This window comes from Gopherus flavomarginatus, chromosome 5 (genome assembly GCF_025201925.1).
Source record: "Gopherus flavomarginatus isolate rGopFla2 chromosome 5, rGopFla2.mat.asm, whole genome shotgun sequence".
Classification (NCBI taxonomy): domain Eukaryota; kingdom Metazoa; phylum Chordata; order Testudines; family Testudinidae; genus Gopherus; species Gopherus flavomarginatus.
Window position 1 is genome coordinate 118,733,731 of NC_066621.1, and position 23,561 is coordinate 118,757,291.

The 23,561-nt window shown below is 39.9% G+C and overlaps 1 protein-coding gene across 1 annotated transcript in view; it reads right to left on the reverse strand.

The window, feature by feature from the left end:
• The window catches only part of ANGEL1 (angel homolog 1), a 344,450-nt gene that overhangs the window by 213,522 nt on the left and 107,367 nt on the right, over positions 1-23,561 (reverse strand). The gene's annotated exons all lie outside the window — the stretch shown is intronic.

Here is a 23,561-nt window from a genome sequence, read left to right on the forward strand (position 1 = left end):
GATTGGGCACTTCCAGTTCCTAATGAAAACAGAACAGGAGTACTTGTGGCACCTTAGAGACTAACAAATGTATTTCAGCATGAGCTTTCGTGAGCTACTGCTCACTTCTTCGGATGCATAGAATGGAACACACAGACAGGAGATATTTATACATACAGAGAACATGAAAAGGTGGAAGTATGCATACCAACAGGAAGAGTTTAATCAATTGAGATGAGCTATCAGCAGCAGGAGAAAAAAAACTTTTGAAGTGATAATTAAGTTGACCCATAGAAGGTGTGAGGAGAACTTAACACAGGGAAATAGATTCAATTAGTGTAATGACCCAACCATTCCATGAGGTGTGGTTGACAGGTCAGTTCATAACTCTGGAGTTCATAACTCTGAGGTTCTACTGTACAACTTTCACAATTCTGAATGTTGTAGTCAACTATTCCAAAGCATAGATGGTTCCCTATTTCTTTATTATGCTGGTAGGCTGCAGTTTGTATTTAATTAAATGGGATGGATGTAATCATGAAACAATTTGCTCCTTGGCAATCATTTCAGCTACCAGATGCATAGAAATAGTGGGGGCCCCTTAACTGCCAGTTTGGGATAAGACAGGCACTTATGAGAAAGCCATAGTTCTCTGTAAAAATAGATCACTAGACAATGTTAGATCTGAGTCAAGAAAGTAAAGTAAATAAAATCTCCAAAGCAATAGTGAAAAGGTTATGGCTCTGAAATGCTTTTCCTCTGTTCGGACAATGGTTCAGGTTTGTCTGTTCCACACACAACTATGATGTCATCCCTTTTCATAAAGCCTCCACTTTGGGGGGAACTAGATGGTTAAGGGGATCAAGAATGTGAAATGAAGCTTTTCACCCCAGGGCTACAAATATTAATTCTATCCAGATTCGTTAGTGACCAAAATGTGTTTCCATCAGATAGCTATTCAGTAGCCTTTGTTAGCAAGAATATCACCATTTGTATTATCATAGCACCTAGGAGTCCTACTCATGGACTGTGACAGAGAGACCACTTGGCAAAGTGTCCCCTGGCCTGACAAACTCATTACACCAAACATATGGCTTATAGGATATTTTGTATAAAGAGTAATATCTAAGGCACATATATATAAAACTTGTGATTTGTCAAGATTAATAATCATAGTGAGCTATATGTACAGATAATATTTAAGGAATAATGTATTTATATTGAAAGTATGCTTTATGGACTTGGAGTACCAATCAGTTACCAGGGGAAAATGTGTTTAAGGATGGCCCATTCAGACAGGGCAGGTTGTCAACCCACTCCGCTTAGCTGGTGATGCAATAGTTTAGCCTTGTGCAATACTAAGACTTTGAATGGGAAACCATCAGAGACAAACAATCAACCCACTTGAATGTAAAAAAGTAACTTTACAAGAAGACGAGTTCGCCTGTCTATAATGAGAAACAAAAGGCTGTTTTCAGTTAGGGTGACCATTTGTCCCAATTTTATAGGGACAGTCCCAATTTTGGAGTCTTTTTCTTATATAGGCTCCTATTATCCCCCGCCCTTGTGCCAATTTTTCACATTTGCTGTCTGGTCCAATTTTCAGTACAACACAGAGGAGGGAGAAGGACTCTGTATTCAGTCACTGAGGAAACCCCTTGTGGAATGGGGGTGTTTTCATGAATGTTTGGATCCTGGTTCTTGTGAAACGAGCCAGCTCTGCGACACACTGAACTTTTGGGGGAAAATATACTTTATTAGCTAGGAAAGGTAACTATTAATAAGTATATGCCCTTCTTCATGTTTTATAATTTTATTTTGTATTGTAACCATTTCCATCACTCCCTCTTGTTTCTAGTTGAATTTCTATTTTTTTTAAATAAAACTTCTTTTGTTTTATTACAAGTGAGTGTGATACATGAGCGGTGGTTTAAGGCAGTGGTTCTCAACCAGGGGTATGTGCACCTCTTGGGATACACAGAGGTCTTTGAGTGGGTACATCAACTCATATCTAGATATTTGCCTAGTATTACAAGAAGCTACATAAAAAGCATTAGCAAAGTCATTACAAACTAAAATTTCAAATGGGCAATGACTTGTTTATACTGCTGTATATACTATACACTGAAATTTAAATACAATATTTACATTCCAATCAATATATTTTATAATTATATGGTAAAAATAGAAAGTAATAAGTTTTTCAGTAATAGTGTGCTGTGACACTTATATTTTTATGTCTGATCTTGTACACAAGTAGTTTTTGAGTGAGGTGAAACTTGAGGGATACACAAGACAAATCAGACTCCTAAAAGGGGTACACTAGTCTGGAAAGGTTGAGAGTTGCTGATGTAAGGTAAAACTAGGAAAATGGGTTAAACTGCTCCTGTGGGGCAGAGGAACTGAGATTTCTGTGAGTAGCCAGTGCCAGGGGCTGGATAACACAGAGGAATTATTCAAAGGGACTTGGTGACTGGAGTCCACCTCTTGTTAACCTGCAAGGCAAAGACAGGCCTGGCATAGCCCCCGGAGAGTGGCTGAAAGGCTAGTGGTGTTAAGAAGCTAACCTCCAGTTACCACAAGCAAAACTCCCTGACACTGGAGGCAGGGGGTAACAAGCTGACACACAGTCCTGGGTGCCCCAAAAACCATCACATGGACTCCATTGTGCTAGGTGCTGTACAAACACAGATGAGTTTGTAGTTTCAGTTCAGTTGCACAGGACTAATGCCTGCCACAAAAAATACATCTCAACAGGCTCTAACTGGCCCTTTGCTTACAGCTTCAGTGAAGAGGCCAGGGACTGAATGAGCCATGAAGACTAAACTAACCTGTCACTCCTAGAGGCAGCCTTTCCAGTTAAGAGGTGAGGTACTGGAAACTGTAGAGAGTAAGAAGCTGCCACTGGTTTTACCGAGGCTATCGGTCTGTGAATAAACAGAAACCTTCAGTTTCCAGGGCTGTCAGCCACCACTTTTAATTAGCACTTAAAAATAAAATAAATAAAGTTTATATTTTGTTCTACGGAGGAATATAAATAAGCAGAAGTAACAGTATTTTTCCAAATAATGGAGTATCTCTCCAATGTAATGGAAGTTGTGTTGGTCAAATACTCAAGCATTGAGTTGGAAATATAGCTCATGATTTTATTGCATTTATTTTTTTAAATATCTTTTCATGTGCATCTCTGACACAGTTAGCAAACTACCAGAGCAGCAGTATAATGTGTTATTCAGCCAGTATCATATTCAAATGCAGTATTACCTATGTCAGTAATATGAAGATTTAAAAGAATATGAGCCCGATTCTCATTTTCACTAATGCCATTTTACTGTTTTGGCAGTGTAAAGGGACCTTGCAAAACAGTGTAAAGCGGTCTTAGTGTACATGAGAATTAGGGCATGGATAAGCATATCTGCCTCCAAGTCTCTACTAATTTCTTTGAATGTTTATTCTGGTGTTGTCACATACTGACCAGTGTATAAATAAAACATGACAAGGAATCTGAATAAGTGTGTGACAATAGCCAAGTAGTTTCTCTTAGAATATAGCTGGGATCAGTGTAGAGACCAAAAAAAATTCTGGCATTGATTGGTATCAGTCTAGTTCCTGGTGGACAACTGTTCATGTCATTACAAAAACCATCTGCAGCAACACAATTGATTCCACTATTGGAAACTCAGCAGAGAGGCCAAGGATGAAATACACCATGGAGCGTGAGCTCCTCTTTTCCGTTATCTCCACGTCAGGGGTGGAGTACATTGGTTGGACAGTGTGGGTGAAGTTTGTACTTCCACTGCCTATGCTTTCTTTTCCTCAAGGACAGAGAACTTCAGTCATTAGAGCTGTCAGTCCAATGCCTTTCATGAGCATTAAATTCTCTGAAAGAATTTTTAATGCACTCAGTTTTTCAGTATTGTATTTTTATAGGCTATTTTTCTTACCTTTCATTTTCTGTAAAAAACAACTTTTAGTCTTTTAAACTCACATTTCCTTCTGACTGACTTTATCCTTTTCCACTTGGCAAGTGTTGATATTTTTCTGTGACTTTCCAATGGTAAATAAAAGGGAATTGAAATCAGCATGACCCCTTTTTATTTACTTATCTCTCTTGGCACTTACGTCATTGCTAATATCTGCAGAAAAGTGCACAGGTCTAGGGTTATTGCTCCTGCAAAACCATGAGAAGAAGCTCACATATAGTTTAGTCTGACCTATTAAAATGGTGATGAATTTAAGTTTTGTCTTTCTTAGAAAAAGAAAAGTGAACTTGACAAATCAGACAATTGATCTGACATCAGCAAGATGAAATTCAAAAAGAACATGTGCAAAGCACTTCACTTAGGAATTAAAAATCAAATGCACAACTACAAAATGGGGAATAACTGGCTGAGTGGTAGTACAGCTGAAAAGTATCTGGGGTTATAGTGGATCACAAATTGAGTATGAGTCAACAATGTGATGTAGTTGTGAAAAAGGCTAATATCATTCTTGGGTGCTTTAACAGAAGTGTGGTATGTAAGACATGGGAGGTAATTGCCCCGCTCTACTCAGTCCTGGTGAAACCTCAGCTGGTGTACTGTGTCCAGTTCTAGGCACCACACTTTAGGAACGATGTGGATAAACTGGAAAGTCCAGAAGAGAGCAACAAAAGTGATAAAAGTTTAGAAAATCTGGCCTATGAGGAAAGATTAAAAAAAAAAACAAAAACGGGTATATTTCGTCTTGAGAAAAGAAGATTCAGAGGGGACTTGATAACAAGTCTTCAAATATGTTCAGGACTGTTATAAAGAGGATAGTGTTCTCCTTGTCCACTGGAGGTAGGGCAAGAAGTAATGGGCTTAATCTGCGGCAAGGGAGATTTAGGTTAGATATTAGGAAAAACTTTCTAATTATAATGGTAGTTAAACTTTGGAATAGGTTTTCAAGGGAGGTTGTGGAATCCCCATCATTGGAAGTTTTTAAGAACAGGTTGGACAAACCTGTCAGGGATGATCTAGGTTTACTTGGTCCTTCCTCAGTCAATGCAGGGAGCTGGACTTGATGATTTCTCAAAGTCCCTTTTAGCCCTTCATTGGTATGATTCTATGAGTAGTTCAAATCTGTCTAGGTGGGTCCAAATTGTCAGACATCCTCCATTTTAGAGAGACGAAGTGGGTGAGGTAATATCTTTTATTGGACCAACTTCTGTGGGTGAGAGAGACAAGCTTTTGAGCTTACACAGAGCTCTTCTTTCACCTGAAGAAGAGTTCTGTGTAAGCTCGAAAGCGTGTCTCTCTCCCACCAACAAAAGCTGGTCCAATAAAAAAATATTACCTCATGTACCTTGTCTCTCTCATATCCTGGGACCAACATAGCTATAAGAGCACTGCATACACCCTCCATTATAGGGATGTAGTAAATTTGAATGCAATCACTCGCACGTGTACAATCTGCATTTATGCATACAAATCGCGTGATTAGGTGCAAAATTACATGATTTGAATATGTAATGCTAGAACTGAGCAAGTAATGTGCAACAAAAAAAGTATACTATTAATATTATTTTATTCACAAATTATCTGCAACCAGACTGGGAAATAGTATTTTTTATTCAAAATTATTTGTCTATTTCATAAGCAAATAATATTGGGTCTTGCAGATTGTTTGTGAACTGTTCATTGTGAATATTTCAGGTTGAGTTGTTTAATTACATAAGTAAAATAGTATTGGATCTATTTTCTGTTTGGATACTCTGTATAACTAATGAACTCAGAACAAACTCTGAATTCTTTCAAATCTACAATTTAAAAATTGCTGTCAGTGAATATTAAAGCTTAAAATTCAATTTTTGTCAGTATTTGCACAAATAAAGCTTGAGTATTAGAATGTTCATGGAAAGTGAATAATAAAGAGTTGTAAACACAGCTGCATCAAAAATTGCTTTTGAATTCAAATATTCATTGATTTCCCCCCATTATTCATGCAACCCAATTGGCATTCAGTGTGTAGAAATATGTGGTTTGCATACAAAAGCAGCCGCATATGCACAAAAAAGAAGCTAACTGAAAACATTGTCCTTAGAGTCTTGGGGATTTTGAGGGGTATATGTAACACAGATACTCCTTGGCAAAGGGTCCCCTATTCTTTGCAAACAACTCTCGCCTCAAGCCTGACAAACTCACTACATCAAACACATCTTGAAGGGTATTTTTAATCCATAAGGGTAACCAGTAAGGTGTCTACAGAAAGTCTCTAACCTATCAAGATTCATAATTATTGTGAGATGTTTGTACAGGTAATATTTAAGGAATAATGTGTTTATAGTGAAAGTATGATTTATGGTTGTGGAGTAAAAGTTAGTTACCAAGGCATAATATGTCTTGCTGGTGGCCCACTCAAACAGGAGGAAGTTGTCATTCCATTCTGGTTAGCCAGTGATGTAATGCAAGCCTTTCTCCATCTCAAGACTACCAATGGAAAATTATCAGAAACAACTGCAAACAATCACAGATATCTGGAGGCAAAAATGGAACATTACAACAGAAAGGGGATCTCTGAATAGAGTTAAAAGACTGTTTCAGTATAACACAGAGGGGAACAGGCACTCTGTGTACTTTCACTGAGGAAACACCTTGTTGGGGAGAAGGGGTGGTTGTTCTCATGAATGTTTGGATCCTGGTTCCTGTATAGTCAGTCAACTCAACAACAGAGTGAACCTTGAGGGGAAAACCTACTTTATTAGATAGAAAAGGTAACTATTACTTTATTTTATTTTGAATCGTAATCATTTGTTTCCATTGCTCTCTCTTGTTTCTAGTTGAAGTTCTATTCTTTCTTAAATAAGCCTTATTTTATGTTAATACAAGTCGTGTGTGTGACAAAGGAGGGGTAGTTTAAGGTAAAATTGGTAAACTGGGGTATACTGTTCCTTTGGGACAGAGATGTTGGGTATTTCTGTGAGTAGCCAGTGTCCGGGGATGGATATCAATGGGGAATGATTCAAAGGGGCTTAGGGAACTGGGGTGCACATTTTGTTAACTTGCAAGGCAAAGACAGGCCTGGCATAGTCCCAGGATAGTGCTTGAGTGGCTGAAAAGCTGGTGGTGTTAGGGAGTTCACACCCAGTTAACACAAGCTAGACTCCCTCACGCTGGATGCAGGGGGTAACAAGGTGACTCACAGTCCTAGGAACCCTGAGAACTGCCACAGTATACCAATCCCTTACTGGACCTAACGGGGTTAACAAGAGCCTGTGGGTGCAATCAGCCTCACCCCACTATACCTGCATAAGTGTCAAACCTGGAGGGAGGAGATGAAAGGGCTGAATCTGGCTAAATTAGGCCCTGACCAGAAAGGTGAGCAGATCTCTGGCTCTCACTCTGAGAAAGAAACCTAGCTGGAGTCAGGGAGCTGGGCAGGACTGCTGGCAGACAGAATCTCCTGGAAAAAAGGTATATCTGCAACAGGGAGACAAACCAGGGAAGTTGTGAAAGAGTGTCAGGAAGTGAGTCTGCCCACAACTCTATGGGCTGGTGAAGGGGCCTGAAAGGAACAGTAAGACTTCTGCTGACTCAGGGACTGCCCTGTGAGGGGAGAGGAGAAAACTATCCTGCAGCAGAACCAACTGGGTGGGAGAAAGTGCTACAAAGCTCTGAAGTGAACCTGTGAAAGAGACTCAGAGAGAGGAAAGCTGATGATGATACATTGGGAGTCCAGGAAGGGGCTGAAGCAAAGGCCTAAGACAGGGCAAGGTAGGAAGGAGTCCAGGGAGGCAGCAAGGGGTCTGTGTAGTCAGGCCTTGACTGCCTATTCAAGGGTTACTGGACCAGAGCCCAATGGAGAGGGAGGACCTAGGTTCCCTTACCAGCCCACTGAGGAAGGTGGAGTGGACACCACGCCCCCAACAAGGGGTAAGGACTAGTAAGTCTGAACTTGGATCGAGGGTCCAATGTGAAGCTGCAGCACTATTAGTTGTTGGACTACTGGTTTATCACTAGGGGCTCAGTCGCAACAAGCAGCAGACTACCAGAGTGCCAGAACGGCAGTCAGGAGGGGGTGCTAAAGGAGGAGAGTCTGCCACACAAACACCACCAAACCCAGCCACCGGGGGATTCATCAGCCAGAGAATCACATGCTTACGTGACTACTTTTAAAAGAACTACAGTACAGTATGGTGTAAAGTAGAGTAGCCACTTCTTAGGGACAATCAAATTAGAAGCATTCCCTCACACACACAGACACAAGTGGGGGAGAGGGGGCTGGCTTACTGCAAGACAAGTATATACCCAGAAAGGGCTTTGGGATCATCCCTGACTTTGAGCTCTTATTCTCTCCCATATCTCCTATGTCTGCAGATCTGTCTATCATACCTTTGCTACTCTACACATGTACCACCATGCTTCCTTTGGTTCATCCTCCTTTGTTGTGCTCTGTGTGGCTCAGAAGGTAAACTTTTCAGGCACAGAGTGGTCTTATTGGTCTATAAAGCACCATGTACACCTATGGTGCTCTAGTAGTAAAATGAATAAATAAATAATTCCACCTCTGCTGCAGTGAATAGTCAAAACTTCATCTCCTTTCACATCTGCTACAGCAGCTCTCTTCTCCATGACCTCCACAAGTCCCAGATCTCAGTACTCCAGCATGTAAAGAATTCTGCTGTCTGTCCCCTAACAAGTGCAAAGAAGCATGATCATGTTGCCTCATCCTGTGACAGCTCCACTGGTTCCCTGTTCATTTCAGGATTAAATTAAAAATGGCTCTTCGTTGTTTGTAAAATCCAGCACAGACTGACTCCCATGGACCTTATCTCTTTGTATTTCCCTCTCTGCTCTCTCCTCTTGTCTAGCATCAACCTCTTCTCTGTTCCTTCCTCCAGTTTCAGCAATGTTGTTACAAGAGCCTTTTCTTCTATAGTTCCTGCTGTCTGGAACAAGCTTCTGATATCTCTGCCTCACAGACTCTCTATCTCATTTCAAATAATCACAACTAATACTTTTGTTTTCTCTCTTGCTTCTATCTCATCATTCTTTCTCCATCTGTTATTATTTATTTACCCCTGTAATTTAATTAACTTTTCAAAACATTTTTGACTAGTTTATATGAAAAACACTCTGTAAAATAAAATTGTATTGTGGGTAATTGTTTTGCACTATTGTTGTTTTAATTTTTCCCGGGTGTTATTTTGCAGCTAGTGTTTAAATATGCAAACCACTTCTGTGGCATGGGAAAAACCTGCAGAAAATGTTAGACCTTTGTTTATACTCTTCTTTCCAAAAGCAACATCTGCATTTATGTAATACACCTCTACCTTGATATAACGCTGTCCTTGGGAGCCAAAAGATCTTCTTGCGTTATAAGTGAAATCGTGTTATATTGAACTTGCTTTGATCCACTGGAGAGTGCAGCCCCACCCCCCCCCAAGCACTGCTTTACCGCGTTATATCCAAATTCGTGTTATATCGGGTGGCATAATATCAAGGTAGTGGTGTACTTTTACACTCTGTGGATCTGTTATAACTTACAAATACAGCTAGAATGTGTTTAGATGTATTCAATATAGTGGAAAAGATTATTTCCCTCCCAAGAAAGTGTTATATGTTAATGATGATCATTACTAGGAAAAGGGGGGAGGACTGAGGACCACCCCCTCAGGGAGACATGCCTCTTGTCTGGACTCCATTCATTAGAACATAGGTACAGACATACTAAATCATATCCTGTGTCCATCAAGTTAAGAATCCTGTCTCTAAAACATTGTCCAGCATTAGATGCTTCAGAGGAAGATGCAAGAAATCTGCAGTAGAGAGACGTAGGATAGTCTGCGCCATGGGAATTTTATAACCTCTAATACTCTAATAATTAGAGATTGGCTTAAGCCCTGATTCACGAGCTTTTAGATCTCTTCCAAAACTATTTTAGTATTTACTATTATAACTGTGAATATTCTTGTTGTTCATATAAATGACCAATCCCTTTCTAATTCTAGCTAAGTCGCTGTAATCAATGCCATTGGTGACAATGAGTTCCACAGTCTAATTATGTGAAAAAGTATTACCCCTTTTCAATTTTGAATTTTCTACCTTTCAATTTCATGGAATGTTTCCTTGTTCTTGTATTATAGGGAGAATAGATGTTCCTGATCTGTCTTCTCTGTATCATGATTTTATATAATTTTAATGTTCCCTCTTATTCATCTCTCTGAGATAAACAACCCCAAGGTTTTTTTTATCACTCTTCATATGACATCTTTTCTATGCCCCTAATCATTCTTGTTGCCTGTCTCTGATCCCCTTATAATTCTGCAATATCTTTTTGAGATGGGATGACCAGCACTAAACACAGTGTTCTGGGTTAGGACAAACCATTGATTTATATAATGGGCATTTCAATATTTTATGTATTATTCAACACCCCATTCCTTATGCATCTCAGTATTTTGATTGCTTTTTTTGACGATAGCTGCACATTGTGTAGAAAGGTTTTAGAGTCCATAGTGATGCGTTTCCTGGGTTAATACATTTAATTTAGAACTCAGTATGGTGTGAAAATAGTTCATAATATTCCCTCCAATGTGCATATCTCTGCATTTATCATTAATTTCATCTGCCACCCATTCACCTACTATAAGCACAATCACTACTACTGCTATAAGCTTTGTCTTTGCTCACACATCCCCTTCCTACTCTTCATCATCCCACTCATTGTGTCTTCTCTAATATTTAAATTATAAGCTCTTAAAATAAGGGACTCTGTCTTAGTCTTTTGTGAAGCAACTAATACACCTTTAGCTGATACTAAATAAAGAATAATAATCAAGATAACTGACAAAATCAAAACTCAAATGCTGTCATCTTGTGACATGCTTGATCTGATTATATGTTGTCCCCTGTCCCAGAAACCACTGATTGTAGGTAGTCCCTCATTCTTGGATGTGTGATTGGAAGGGATGCCTCACCTCAAGGTGGCACCTTTTTATTCTGTTTGTAGTGCCTACACTGATTCTTAATGTCATGCAAACACTTCTATGTATCAGTCCATCTAGGTATGTACGTGTTGCCCATAACAGTTTATGAGTAACTTCCAAATACTTAGATAGAAAACAACAACAGTATTTCTGTCTTCTTTCCCAGCCTCCTTTCTCTCTGCCTATGGCACACATCCTCACTTCATACTCTGCTTCAGATCGGGGGTCTCCACATCTCCTTTACATGTGACCCAAAGATCTATATTTTCATTTCTTGATCTTTCCTGAGAGCAATCCTCCCCTCTCACACCCAGCAATTTCATTTATATACGGTAAGTGAAAAAATACAGCAGCACATCAATGTAACCTTTATAAGCCTATGCTGTGGTAAAAGGGATTGGAAAGCACTGGAGAACAAGAATGTGAGTACAGTCGAACCTCAGAGTTACGAATACCTCAGAAATGGAGGTTGTTTGTAATTCTGAAATGCTCATAACTGAACAAAATGTTATAGTGGTTCTTTAAAAAGTTTACAACTCAACACTGACTTAATACAGCTTTGAAACTTTACTATGCAGAAGAAAAATGCTTTTAACCATCTTAATTTAAATGAAACAAGCACAGAAACAGTTTCCTTATCTTGTCAAATCTTTTTATTTAAATTTTCCCTTTTTTTTTAGTAGTTTACATTTAACACAGTACTGAACTGTGTTTGAGTATTTTGGTTGTTGTTTTTTTGTCTCTGCTGCTGCCTGATTATGTACTTACAATTCCAAATGAGGTGTGTGGTTGCCTGGTCAGTTTGTAACTCTGGTGTTGGTAACTCCGAAGTTATGAAGCTATGAAGATGCATGGTAATGGGACCTGTTTCTTGCCACAAGGCAGTGCAGACTTCCAAACCTAAAACTCATGACTGAAATAATACTTAGAATGGACACAGGGCTTTTTATAATCAAAGTTCTTTACATATATCTAATTAAACCTCACAACCTCCCTATAAGGTAGGTAAGTGTTGTTATCCCCATTTCACAAATAGAGAAACTTGAGGCAGAGAGGTTAAGTGACTTGCCTAAGGCCAGGTGAAGTCCTCAGAGCCAGGACTACAACACAAGAGGACCTCAGCTTTCCTCAAGCCTACACCTAAAGCACTGAAAACCTCTCTCTGCCAAATGACAAAAGGGATTTAATGAGTTGTTTGAATACCTCAAATTGGTCCTAAAAAAACAAGCAGCACCTCAACTCATTAAAAAGAAATATCAAATAGCCAGTGCAGTTTGAGATGCACGTACCATAATTAATACAGATCTATCACTGCCCCATAGCCAAGCATCATACAGTAGGCCTGCCATTTGTTGATATGGCTCAGGATTATCAAGAGAATGGGTTTCAGTAGCCTTTACTGATGTGAGAAGTCCCATTGACTTCAATGGGACAACTTACATGAATAACGACTAAAGAATCAAGCACTATTTCCACTTTTCCCATGATTGCAGCACAGCTGCAGGGAAGGGGTCGTGATTCCATAAGTCTTGAGTAGCAAAGTCTGAATTCCATTCTTTCTCTCCCTAAACATGTTGTTTGCCATTTTACACATGATTTCCTTGGTTTTCATATACTTCCTACCTGTTTGCTAAATATTGCATACATGAGTTTTTAAAGTGGACAGGGAAAATAAAATTTTGACCCAAGATTCTTTTTAATAAAACAATTTTAAAAATCTAATATTAATACAAATGTTAATTATTTTTTTAAAACTTCAGTGATGAGAATGTACTTATAGCAGTATGTAAAACCTCCACTCAGGTACTTGCAAATCAAGCAGTGGGCTACTGTAATGGAATACAATTAGCCTGATTCATCTATCCTCACAGTACAAAAATGAAATGCCAAATAAAAAACACATTAAAGCAACATTAAAAAGTAGATTTAAAAAAATCACTTTAAATTATGTAATTATGAGTATTCAGATTTTCATACTGTCTAGCAGCCCTAGTCATGGGCCGGGACTCCATTGTGGTAGGTCCTGTATGCTTTATTTGTAAGAGCAGAAAGGCGAATAACTGATTTTTAAATGATTTTTAATCTCACATTGTCCCTTAAACAATGGTGCTGCATATCCACACTTGTCATTGGGGCCTTACATAGCTGGACAGCAAAGACAATGCTTACTTTGATGTCATAAGCATTTCCATGGCAACCTACTTATGTCATACACAGACTATGAAGCAGAGGGACTGTGGATGGAAATGGTGTTTAGTAAGGTGCACCCAACAAAATGTCCCAGTTATCTGCTTTGATCTTGAGAATTCTTATAACGACCCCATTCATTTAAACAATATTTAGTTGTAGGTAATGTGAGGTGTATTTATGATCCAGCCAGATTCTTTACACCTGCCTCCCTAGGCATGCCCCAACACAGCTGAGGATTGCAGATCTCCAGGGAAGAAGAAAAGGGTGGGGTCCTACCAAATGACAGAACCTTCTACCATGAGGAAGTTTCAAGCCCTAACTTGTAAAATATGTGCAATTCACTAACATAAAAATAAAACCATAAGAACTAAAAAGATACAGGAAAGATGCTGCAATCCAATCACGGAAAGACCTTATACAAGTTGCTCCGTCATTAGACACATTCAGTTATCAAGAAGCACTGCTTCCTCAGATAGCACAGAGATGTCTGCATTAAAAGAGAGATACACAAGTGACTGGGAATTTCTGCATCATTTCCCAATACTTACCTGTCACATGAACTTCCAGTCAGCCCTTCAAGGAAAGATTAATTAATTGATTCATCAATTTGCCTTGGTTTCTGGTCCTTTTTAACTCAGCTTGACAAATGTCCATGCGAAGATCACACAGTTGGTAGTGTCCCTTTTGCCTCCATCCCTTCCACCCCCAAAACAGTAATGATCAAGGGGTACAACTATACATTGGGGAGGTGGTCAGGGATAAAGTTGATGGGGAAAAAAACTAAATTCCAGGCTGCAATTGAAATTTTTTCATGTCAAAAGCATAAGAGTACATTCAACACTTACCAAGTTACATTTCTTCAAAGGATGCTTCTTTCTGAAGTAGAATAGGAAACAATCCTTCACGGAAGGAGGTGAAATAAAATAGATGCACTAAATGCCCTTTTTCGCCTTTACATTGTAAGCTCTTCAGGGAAGGGATTTATATTTATTATATGTGTAGTGTGCAGTATCAAGGACATTAATAGCATTAAATAAGTAATACATTACAGTAAAAATAAAGTATATGGTTTACCCCTGGCTGGAGCCCATGCCAAAGCTTGTTCCTTAGTTTTAGTTCCATGGGTTTTGCCCCGTCCTTAAAATTATTTTAAATATTTTTTTCTTTACAGAAAAGTAAAGGAAGAACCAGTACTAGGAGCCAATGCCTATTATGTCAAGTTGATCAGATCAAAGTCAGCAGCAACACAAGCTCAGTCAGAGGACTATAAATTCTAAGATCTGTAATTCCAACAATAGGCCAGATACTCAGTCCTCCTGCCCCTGCTTCCTTCCCCACAAAAAGTGGCTGCCCTACCCCAGCTGTACACCAGTCTAAACATGTTTAATAAAAATCCAGGCTGATTTTTCTCCTTCACTCTGCAACATGCTTAGCGAAAGATAGGATCATAGAAATGTAGGGCTGGAAGAGACCTCGAGAGGTCATCAAGTCCAGCTTCCTGCACTGTGGAAGGATCAGGTATACCTAGCCCATCCATGACAGGTGTTTGTCTTGTTCTTAAAAACCTCCAATGATGGGAATTCCACAATGTCCTTCCTTGGAAGCCTATTTCAGAGCTTGATACCCATATAATTAGAAAGCTTTTCCTAAGAGCTAACCTAAAATCTTCTTTGGTGCAGATTAACCACATTACTTCTTGTCCTACCTTCAGTGGACATGGTGAACAACTGATCACTGTCCTTTTTATAACAGCCCTTAACATACATGAAGACTGTTATCAGGTCCCCTCTCAGTCTGCTTTTCTTAAGACTAAACATGCCCATTTTTAAAAACCTTTCCTAAGTCATGTTTTCTAAACCTTTTATCATTTTCGTTGCCCTCCACTAGACTCTCTCTAATTTGTCCAAAACATTCCTAAAGCGTTGCACCCAAAATTGGGCACAGTACTCCAGCTGAGGCCTCACCAGTGCTGAGTGGGACAATCACCTCCTGTGTCTTACATACAACATTCCTGTAAATACACCCAAAAATATTAGCCTTTTTTGCAGTTGTATTACATTGTTGATTCATATTCAATTTGTGATGCACAATAATCCCAAAATCCTTTTCAGCAACTCCTCTTGCCATCTATTCCCCATTTTGTAGTTGTGCATTTGGGTTTTCCTTCCTACATCAAGTACATAGCACTTTTCTTTATTGAATTTCATCTTGTTGATTTCACACCAATCTCCAATTTGTTAAAGTCATTTGAATTCTAATCCTGTCCTCCCAAGAGCTTGTAACCCCATCCAGCTTGGTGTCATCTGCAAATTTTATAAGCATACTCTCCCTGTCATTATCCAAATCAATATTGAAAATATTGAATAACACCAAACCCAGGACTGATCCTTGTGGGACCCCATTAGATACATCCTCCCAGTTTGACAATGAACCATTGATAACTACTCTTGAATACCGTTTTTCAACCAGTTTTGCACTCACCTTATAGTAATTTCATGCAGACCACATTTCCCTAGTTTGCTTATTAGACTATCATGTGGGACTGTGTCAAAAAAATTATTAAAATCAAGATATATCACATCTACTGCTTCCCCCACCCACTAGGCCAATAACTTTGTCAAAGAAGGAAATTAGGTTGGTTTGGCATAACTTGTTCTTGAGAAATCCATACTGGCTATTCCTTATAATCTCATTGTCCTCTAGGTGCTTACAAATGGATTAATAATTTGTTCCAGTATATTTCCAGTATCAGAGTTAGGCTGACTGATCTATAATTCCCGGGGTCCTTTTTCTTCCCCATTTTAAAGACAGGTACTATATTTGCCCATCTCTTGTCTTCTGGGACCTTCCCTGTCCTCCAGGAGTTCTCAAAGATAATTGCTCATGAACTCTAAAGCCAGAAGGGAACATTGTGATCATCTGGTCTGATCTCCTGCATGTCATAAGCCACAGAACTAGTAACCACTCCTGTACTAGACCCATGACCTCTAGCTGAAGTACGGATGTCCTCAAATCGTGATTCAAAGACTTCAAGTTACAAAAACTCCACCATTTACTGTGGTTCAAACCAGCAAGTGACCTGTGCCAATTTGACCTGGGGGAAAATTCCTCCCCAACTCCAAATATGGCCATCTATTAGATCCTGAGCATGTTGGCAAGATCTATTAGCCAGAAACCTAGGAAAGAATTCACTGTAGTTACTCAGAGCCCTCCCCATCTAGTGCCCCATCTCTAGCCATTGGAGATATTTGCTACTAGCAGTCACAGATAAGCCACCTTATCAAGCTCAGCCTTGAAACCAGTTAGTTTTTTTGCCCCCACTGATCCCCTTGGAAGGCTGTTCCAGAACTTCATGCCTCTGATGGTTAGAAACCTTTATCTAATTTCAAGCCTAAACTTGTTGATGGTCAGTTTATATCCATTTGTTCTTGTGTCAACATTGGCCCTTAACTTAAATAACTCTTCTCACTCCCTGGTGTCTATCCCTCTGATGTATTTATAGAGAGCGATCATATCTCCTTCTCAGTCTTTGGTTAGGCTAAACAAGCCAAGCTTCTTAACTCTCCTCTTGTAAAGTAGGTTCTCCGTTCCTCTGATCATCCTAGTACACCTTCTCTGCACCTGTTCCAGTTTGAATTCATCTTTCTGAAACATAAGAGACTAGAACTGCACATAGTATTCCAGATGACGTCTCACCAGTGCCTGTATAATAGTACTAACGCTTCCCTTTTTCTACTGGAAATAACTCGACTGATTCATCCTAGGACTGCATTAGCCTTTTTCACAGCTGCATCACATCAGTGGCTCATAGTCATCCTGTGGTCAGCCAATACACCCAGGTCCTTCTCCTCCTCTGTTGCCGCCTGCTGATATATCCCTACCCCATTTTATAGCAAAAAATATTTTTGTCACTCCCTAAGTGGATGGATAGCTCAGTGGTTTGAGCATTGGCCTGCTAAATCCAGGGTTATGAGCTCAATTGTTGAGGGGGCCATTTAGGGAACTGGGGTAAAAAAAACAACAACTGGGGATTTGTCCTGTTTTGAGCAGGGGGTTGGACTAGATGATCTCCTGAGGTCCGTTCCAACCCTGAGATTCTATTCTATTTAAGTGCATGACCTTACACTTTGCACCATTACATTTCATCCCATTTCTATTACTCCAGTTTCAAGGTCATTCAAATCTTCTTGCATGATATTCCAGTCCTCCCCCATATTGGCAATACCTCCCAACTTTGTGTCATCTGCAAATTTTATTACCTCACACCCACTTTTTGTGCCAAGATCATTAACGAAAATGTTAAATAAGATTGGTCCATAGACAGTTCCCTGAGGACCTCCACTAGTAACTTCTCTCCAGTCTGATAGTTCATCTGTCAGTATGATGCACTGTAGTCTTCCCTTTAACCAGATCTTTATCCACTTTTCAATTCTCATATTAATCCCTATCTTCTCCAATTCAGGAAATAATTTCCATGTGGAACTGTATCAAATGCCTTACTGGAATCCAGATATATTAGATCTACAGCATTCCTTTGTTTAGAAAATGTTTTATCTTCTCAAAGAATAGGGTGACCAGACAGGAAATGTGAAAAATCAGTATGGGAGTAGGGGGCAATAGGAGCCTATATAAGAAGAAGACCCAAAAATCGGGACTGTCCCTATAAAATCGGGACATCTGGTCACCCTATCAAAGAAATAAATCAGGGTTGGTCTGTGGCAATCTACCTTTTGTAAAAATTTATTTTATTGTATCCCAATTATTGTTAACCTCTACGTCCCTAACTACTTTCTCTTTCAAAATTTGTTCTAAGACCTTGTGTGCAATTGAAGTTAAACTAATGGGCCTGAAGTTTCTTTGATTACTTTTTTCTCTCCTTTCTTACAACCCCCAAATTTATGGATTAATTTAAAAATCCTTGATAGTGGGCTTGCAATTTTATGTGCCAGTTCCTTTAATATTCCTGGATGGAGATAATCCAGGTCCCTTGATTTGGTCCCATTAAACTGTTTGAATTTGACTTCCACCTCAGATGTGGTAATTTCTACTTCCATTTCCTCATTCCCATTAGCCACCGTGCCACTATTCCTAAACTCCTCACTACCCATATTAAAAACTGAAGCACAGTATTCATTTAGGTGTTGGGCCATGCCTAGATTACCTTTAATCTCAACCCCATCCTCAATGCTTAGTAGTTCTACTCCTTTCCGTTTTCTTTTTATTTATATGGCTAAAGAACCTTTTACTATTGATTTGAATTTCCTTCGCAAAGTCCATCTCTGCTTGGCTTTTGGCAGTTCTTATTGGTCTATACTGTAGCACTTCAATATAGATAGTACCTATGCCAACAGGAGGGATTCTCCCACTGGCACATGTAATCCACCTCCCCAAGAGGCAATAGTTAGGTTGACTAAAGAATTTTTCATACCCCTTACCAACATTGTTACACCAACCCAATTTTCTAGTGTAGATCAGATCTTTCTTACTACCAAGCAGTAGCTTTCCTTGCTGATCCATCCCTTCTTCCATTCCCTGCAGGCTTTCTGCTTTCTCTTAAACCTGGTAAGCAGGAAATTAGGTCGGTTTAATTACATTGATCAGGGTGTAAAAAATCCACACCCGAGGGGTGTAATTAAGCCAACCTAAGTCCCCATGTAGACAGTGCTAGGTCGATGGAAGAATATCTCCATTAACCTAGGTACTGCCTCTCGGGGAGGTGGATTACCAGTGCCAATGGGAGAATCCCATGTCAGCATAGGTACTGTCTGCACTGAAGTACTACAGTGACACAGCTGTGCCACTGTAGCATTTTAAGTGTAGACAAGCCCTTAATAACCTGCTTAAGATGTTTGTTCATCCAGTTTGGTCTGCAAACCTTGCCTAAGAATTTTTCCCCCTTGCTTGGGATACAGGGTTCAGATATGTTCTGCAATTCTGATTTAAAGTAATCTCAAACCTTCTCCACATTCAGATCCTTGAGTGCTTCAGTCCAGTCTACTTCCCTTAATTTTTTAAGTTTGCCCTTTTGAAATCAAGGACTCCTCACTGCAGACTTATTCAGTATTTTTCACGGTATCGAAGTTAGGCTGACTGGTCCATAATTCCCCATGTCCTTTTTCCTCCCCTTTTTAGAAATAAGTACTATATTTGCCCTTCTTTAGTCTTCTGTGACCTCACCTGTCCTCCAGGAGCTCTCAACAATAATTGCTAACAGTTCTGAGATTGCTTCAGCTAGTATGCTAGGATGAATTTGATCAGGCTCTGCCCACTTGAATACATCTAATTTATCCAAATATATTTGAATCTGTTCTTTTCCTATTTTGGCTTGCATTCTTTCACTCTTTGTTAACATTAATTGTGTTGAGAAGAGAGTGTCTTAAGACAGATTTTGATCAAAACAATTTAAAGCAACCTTCCTGCCTTTGATTTGAATGTACTAAGCTCTTACTGCAGCCAAAGGGGGAGCTCCTTTCCTCTGACACATACACACGCTATCCTTCACCCCAGTCCTTAGTGTATTGCATCAGCAAGAACTGCAGCAGGCTCTAGCCTTGAAACCATTTGCATGAAGGACACTGGAAGAAAGCAAACAGCCTGGCATTGTAAGCAGTGCAACCATTTCAGACGTTTGTGGTTATTACACGTTTCCTTATTCCTACCCAGGAGGGAGGGGGATCAGTAGTTGGAGCATGCGTCTGACGAAGGGGATATTCACCCACAAAAGTTTATGCTCCGATACATCTGTTAGTCTATAAGGTGCCACAGGACTCTTTGTTGCTGTTTACAGATCCAGACTAACACAGCTGCCCCTCTGATAGTTGGAGCAGTAATCAAAGGGCACAGTACCTGACCTTGGCTAAATCACTTAGATTACCCCTGTGGAAAATGGGTAAACTAACACAGAGTGGGTATACCCTTGCTTCCTTGGTGTTGCGATCCTTAATTAATATTAGTAAAGCATTGAGAACTGTGCATGAAAGGGCCTTGCTTATAGCAGGGCAAAATATTAGTATTACCTCAGTGAGAAGCCTCTGTGCTGGCCCCTAAATCCCATTGGAGTCACCCTCCTCATGGCATTTGGGCTTCAGTACTCTAAGATCAGAGACAGTACACACATTAAACTAGAAGGCAGCTGGCACAGTCAAAGTCAGGCTGCTTAAGTGGTTGTTTGGCCCAAAAGACAGAGGAAATACTGCCCTAAACTTCCACCATGGCTGCTTTCTCTGCACATTCCTCCTGTGATTCTGATTATTACCCAGCGTGCAGATAACCCTGAGTCAAGGCTTTGGAATGAGCCTAGCTGCCAGGAGCTGCATGTTCTGAGTGGAGAGTTACAGTTTAAGCCAAGGTGAAGCTCCTTCCCTCCAGCCAGCTGTACCCTGCCTTCCTCTGCTTCATATAGCCACCCCTTCACCTACTTGCAGAAAAGGAGATTTAAACTCCTTTGCTCCCGAGAGCACACACAGGGATCAGTCCCATTGAGAATCTCTCAACCTAACAGTAATCCTGAGGAGTTTAGCCTCTACTAATAAATCCCATCCCCATCCCCTACCAATCTGCTTCCATGCAAATCCACTTGTAGGTTACTTGAACAATAGCAAAACTGTAATCAGCCCTCCCCTCTGGCAGCTTGCAGGAAGGGAGGGGAGGAGGATGATGACAGTGGGGAATTCTGCTCGGCTCCTTGAAGCTGTACAGACATGTTTCACGTCCCCCATTCCAATCCTTTCTGCAGAGGGAGGGGGGAGAGTGTCACATGACTGTCTAGTCCAGGGCCCAGTCAACTGGAGTTAATTCCATCTGTGTTCACATGCCATGGCATTCCAGTGCCGCCTCTCCCAGGGTTTTGCCTCTGCAAAGCAGCCAAGAACAGAGCTGCTGCTGCAGCAAGAAAGTGGGGTGGGGTTTCCAGCCTGAACCTTTATTCACAGCGCAGCTAAACAAAGCAAAGTTCCTTTCTCTTTAGCAAGAAAATAAACCCGCCTTTGAGTTAGCCAATCCCCCTAACAGCTCTAGGTATTTACTCACAGACTGTTCACAGCTGGGGAGAAAACAAAGCTTTTGCTCTACCTCTCTTTAAGTGAGGGAAACAATGGGAAAAAACAGATCAGAATAGCGAAGGAATAGTTTTTTTCCTTCCAAGAAACCATTCTTCACCTAACATGGAGAGTAGCAGCAAACAACTTTTTGAGCTTTCTTGGTGAAGGGGATTAAACCAACAGAGAATGTGTTTTAGCTACAGTTGGCTTGAAGGGGAAGGGGAAAGGGTTCTGATCTGATGCCAACTCAGCTGAAATGTAAGAAGCCTGACCCTCCTCACCCTTACCCCCACCCCCACCTCCTTCAAATAACCTTAGAAGGGCGCAATGGGAAGGCAATCCACACAGCAGCAGGAGGAATGCAGTATCACCCAGTCAGCAGGCTTGTGTGTGTATGAGACACTCACATTTCTTTGGCTGCTGCAGCCACCATCAGCAAAAGAAAGAAATCAAACAAGCTCCATTTCAAAAAGGCAGGAAGCTAGCCGGACTATAAAATATATTTACCTTTAAACTAGCTGCCCCCATGTAATTTAACCCATTCAACCTGTCTGAAAATCATCTTGGACAGGCTTGTAGCAAGTGTCCCCCTCTACACCACCTCCTCCACTTATCTAACTGATCCCCTTTGCTTTTCTCTCTCTGTGGACAGGTTGTTGTTTTTAATTCCGTGGATGGCTGACAGGGCATGGTGGGTTTGCTATCAGAAATTTAAAATAACCTATAATCTCTCATTATTCGCTTAATGGGGGAAAAACCAATGTTCACCAAGAGAGAGTTTGATTCCTCCAGAACCCTTCTTGGAGGGTAAGGGAATGTGGATTTAGGCTGTACTGTAACATTCTCATGTCAAACACATGTAGAGGCACTTTCCTCTGAGAAGAATAGTTGTGAAACAGCCTCACTACAGACATGCATTTTTAATTTTAAAGATAAACAGAGAAAAAAATTAGTCTGCAATTGTTTTCATATTACAATGCAGACAGATCCATTCCCTTCAAATGTTCTTTTTATTAGCAATTCCAAATGCAAAGGTTGAATTATAGAATGAAAACTGATTATAAAACGTCCAAAGACCTTCAAAACAATCCCAATATCCTTATGCAATTTATACCAACACTGATAATATTTTAAAGTATGTATTTTTCCTTTTATTTTGGCGGGTATAGTCACATCTGCTCCTCCTCCAAGGAATGAATATTAGGGAATATGTGCAGTGTTTTTCTGGTAGAAGATGCATGCTGTAATGGATTCTGATGGCTGAAAGCCAAGGGGGAAGCTGTTCTACTTCAAGAATAGCCTTATAAGAGTCAGCTTTACATTGACAGTTCAATAGTCTACTGAAAATTTACAGGATGTGTCACTTTGGCACAGAGAGAGGCTGCTAAGGCACAACATAAACCAGCCTACTATGAATGGAGAATGGCTGCATACCAGCAAAAAGAAAATGGCAAGAATTGCAAACCAACCACTACATAGTAGTACAGTCAGATCTCTAGAGACAAAGCCCTTTCCTTGAGGTGAAGAAAAATTCTGCTTAGTTACAAGACACCTAAAGAAGTAAGACAACCTCTATCCGGTGACTACTACACGTTTTCAAAGGTATGTTGGCAGCCAGTCTGAGTTTAAAGAGACTGTAATTTCAAAACAAAGGCACACATGGCCAGTTTGCGGCTAAAATGTTGAGTGACGCTGGGATCATGTTTGTGTGCATAACACTGCTAAAAAAAATCACCACAAAGATAAAAAAGATTTGCTTTAAGTAAGACTTGCCAAGGTTGCTAAGATCACAGCTCCTAATCAAACTGTGCAACATTTTCCACATAGATAACCCATCCCCTTTGCTACAATTGTGTTAAGTTTTGTTCAGACATATAAATCTCTAGCTAAAAAAGAGCTGCCAAGTTTTTAAAAAATATCCTCAGCCATGCTTATTCTTCCCCATTTCTTAGCAACTAAAGGTCCAAAGCTTCTTAAGGAAATGGCCAAAATAATCTATTCTTGAAAAGCTGTTTACAAAAAAGTTTAGATATATCCCCCTTTACATAAAAAAAGAGAGATAAGAAAAATGAAAACCTGGAGAAATAAATAAGTACATACTATGAATACAAATTTCAGCAAAGATTAGGTTTTCACTGACAAATCCTAAGGGGAAAATGACACTAATATATATATATATATAAATAAATCAACTGAATCTTTGTAACTGAACCCTGCCCTCCCTCCCAAAGATTACAGCTTGTTTGTCAGCTGTGGACATCTTCAAAAAGAAAAAAGCTGATGGAGTGGGATCAAAGGCTGCTTAATGGGTCACAGTAAAAGAAAAGGTCATTTGGTTACAAAAAAAAACAACCTTCCATACAACAAATGCCTTCTAGCTATGGTTAACTTTAATTAACTGCAGT